Consider the following 3,957-nt stretch of genomic DNA (forward strand, 5'->3'; position numbering starts at 1 on the left):
AACTGGACAGTCCTTCTCAAACACCAATTATTCTGTCATCCTAGAGCTCAGCTGTTCTCAATCTGTGATAATTTTGTTACCCAGGAGACATTTGGCAATGTTTGGAGACACTTTTGGTTGTCACAATTTGTAAAGGGGAAGATGCTACTAACATCTAGTAGGTAGAGGCCAGAGATGCTGCTAAGCATCCTGTCATACTCAGGGCTAGCTTCCCATGACAAAGAATTATCTGGCCAAAAATGTCAATAAAGGTTAAGAAAACCTACATACTAGCTCATAAATTCCCAGAGGTTCCCCAATTAAAAGAGAACCAAGGGCAAACTCTTCAGCTGGGCATTCAGAGTCCTCTATGATCTAGTCCCACTTCATATACCCAAATATCTCTCCCTTTAGTTTCCATCAGCACTCCTACTATCCCCAAATATGCCACCCTCGATTACATAATTAACATAATAGCTCCTTATGGTCATCACAAAATGTAAATATCAAGCTTCAGTTTTCCCCTCTTCTGTCTAACCAAACCATTTTCCAGCCCCAGTGAAAGAGTTGGATCCTTCCTACCAAAGTTTCCACAATTTCATTGTGACCTGTCACTTACAAAGACATTGCTTAGTGTGGATTATGTCAGCTCAAATAAACAGGCCACAGGAATGTTCTTTTTTTTCATGGTTTAATTTTTCAAGTTAAAATTCCTTGCCATCTGGAATTTGGTTTGGGTCAGGTGTGAGTTGTAGATTTAACTTTATTTTATTTTTTTAAGATTTTATTTATTTATTTGACAGAGAGAGACCCAGTGAGAGAGGGAACACAAACAGGGGGGAGTGGGAGGGGGAGAAGCAGGCTTCCCGCTGAGCAGAGAGCCCAATGTGGGGCTCTATCCCAGGACCCTGGGACCATGACCTGAGCTGAAGGCAGACGTAGGGTTAAGACAAAGTCTTAACGACTGAGCCACCCAGGCGCCCCTAGATTTAACTTTACTATTTTTCTGGATTTCTACCTAGTTGTCTTAACACTGTTTATTCAACTATCCCTTCCCCATGGATTTAAATGTCACTTTTGGCATATACTTAATTCCTCTCTGTATTTGGGTTTATTTCTGGACTTTCTAGTCAGTTCTATTAAGGAATCACATTTGGAAAGGACTCTTGAGCTTATAAAAAGATTCCTAAATTTCCTACTGGGTTGCCTTTCAAAATTTTTTAAGTGTTTGTTTATACATCATTAAGTATATGGCAGAGAAGATCAGGGAAGAGTGAGGAGAAGGCAATGAAGTTTAAGACTAATTTGTTAGGCACAGGTACAAATTGACAACCATCTGAAATTGTCATGTAAATCAGCAAGAAAACAGTTGATTTATAGAAAGAGTAAGGAACCTCTTGTTTATGTAAAACCTGAGATGCTTCTGCAAAGCCACTCACAAGTTACTGAGGAATGCTTTTGAATATCCTCAGCAATGTACTCAGGGGAAGGCCAAGGTTATATAATCTGTCTCTAATTTTTTCAAGAAAGAGGGAGAAGAAAGAAATAGGAAGCATTTCTTTTCTGTTCTAGCATCCAGAAACACCGAGTGAGAAATTGGAGATAACAGTGCAACCTTTGAAAGCCAATGAATTGGTAGGTAAAGAGAGCTTGCCTGTATTTATCAGCATGACTTTGAGAAAGATCAGCTTGCTCTGTGGCTACCCAAGAATTTCAGAAATCAGAGATAATCTTGTTAGAGTGTGTTTCTCAAAACAGTGAAAAGATATTACGGTGATCAAATACACTTCTAAAACACAAATAAATTTGGAAAAGAATCCTACTCTATCTCTTCTTGGATAAGATAAAGAAAGCTGTTTATACTTGCTTAAGCTAAAATTTCCTAAATGTATTTGACTATGGAAGTAGGGTTTTTGGTTTGGTTTGGTTTTTGTTTCAGTCTCTGAGGGCTTTCCACCAAGTTAGTGATCTTGAGAAAATACTTCGGGAAACCAATGACCAGAGTAATGAGTCATGAGAAATTATCCCTTTGCCACTATATCATAAATTGACCCAATTTCCTACAACGGGGAATGAGCACCACCCTTTAACCTCCTCTTCACCCAGTAAAATGGGAGAGGCTTTTAATGGAAGCCTGTTGTAATCTACACTATAAGATTTCCTTCAGGTACAAGAGCCTTCCTCAAAGTCACTTAACGCTCTAGTTACTCTGCCCTAGAAAGATCCAATAAGCCTGTTAAGATGGAACAAGATATCCAAGTAATGGCATACCACTGAGGGACCAATTAGAAGATTCAGAAATTCTCAAACATAGGCACCCTGCAAGACCTTGAGTCTTAGTTCTCTCATGAATATCTGCCATGGCTTCCTGTTCCTAAGGAAGTTACGAGAAAAGTTTGAATATTTTACAAAAAAAGAATGTGTCAGCAAATTTACATCATAGTGATTCACTTACTCTTTAAAAAAGGAGAAAAGAATAATGTAACACCCATATACCCCAAATTGCAAATATGAACATTTTATCAGATCTATTTTTTTTAGAAAATACAGCATTATGGATCGATCCAGATGAACTTCCTCTTTGATTGCATATTGTTTCTGTAATCAGTATATAGCATTGTTGTGTGTGTGTACGTGTTGGCAGTTATCAGACTTCGGGAAATCTTGAATTATAAACAATTAAATAACTCTATAATGTGCTGAACAGTATAAACATCATTTCACAAACCAGAGCAGGGTAGACATTCAGTGCTAGAACTGAGTGAGAAGTGTTGAGCTTCAAACTTCTAATCCCCTTTTTTGATGACCAAGCAAAGCTCCTATGTCATTTTCCCACATTAGAAAACTGTGTCTCTTACATACATCTTGCTTCATTCAGAACAAAAGTTTGCATTTCATATTATATATGAAGGTAATAGAGAAATTCAGTGCAGTGAAAACAGATCCATCTCAGTTCAGCTTTTGGACAATAAAACAAAAAGCAACCGTGGTGAGCAGAACTCTGCAGTGGCCCCAAATTCCCACTCCTTGGTGTACATGCTCTGTATAATCCCTTCCTTTTCAAAGTGAGCAGATCTTACAAATGCAATGGGATAGTCACTCTTGTGATTACATTATGTTAAGAAGACTGTCTGAGCAGCCTGGAGGGAGATTCTCCTGCTGGTCTTGAAGAAGTAGCTGCCATGCTGTGAGAGAGCTCTATGGCTAGGACCTCAGGGGTTAGATTTAATGTGATTACTTTGTCTTTTCTTGAGTTTCCTGTAAATCATTCAGCGTGTACTCTAACATGCCTAGCTCCTTTTGCTCAGCATAATGATTTTAGGTTGATTTGTGTTGTTTCAGATTTTAGTAATTCATTCCTCTCTGGTAATGAGTAGGATTATGTCATACATATACACCACAGTGTGTTTATTCATTATTTTTTTTTATTGACATTTGGGATATTTCCAGGTTTTGACTATTATTAATAAAGCTATTATAACAATTACATCCAAGTCTTTGTATGAAGGAATATGTGTCCATTTCTCTTGGGTAAATTCCTAGGAGTGAGATTTCTGGATCATATGGTAGGTATATGTTTAGCTTTATAAGCAAATGAGTAAGTGTTTTCCAAAGTGACTAAAATTTTACATTCCCACCAGTAGTATAAGAGAGTTCTAGTTGCTCCACATTCTTGTCTTGGTGCTATCAGTCTTTTTAATTGAAGCAATTCTAAAGGATGGGTATTGGTATCCCATTGTGCTTTTAATTTGCATTTCCCTGATGACTGTGATATTGTATAACTTTTCATATGCTTATCGGCCATTCTTGTATTTTCTTTAATGAAATGTCTGTTCAGATCATGTGTCATTTTTTACTAGGTTGCCATCTTATTGAGTTGTACATGTTCTTTCTATATTCTGGAAACAAGTCCTCTGTCATTTATATGTACTTTGAAAATCTTCTCCCAGGGGCGCCTGGGTGGCTCAGTCGTTAAGC

This window comes from Leptonychotes weddellii, chromosome 14, assembly GCF_054177405.1.
Source record: "Leptonychotes weddellii isolate Sample4059 chromosome 14, ASM5417740v2, whole genome shotgun sequence".
NCBI lineage: Eukaryota > Metazoa > Chordata > Mammalia > Carnivora > Phocidae > Leptonychotes > Leptonychotes weddellii.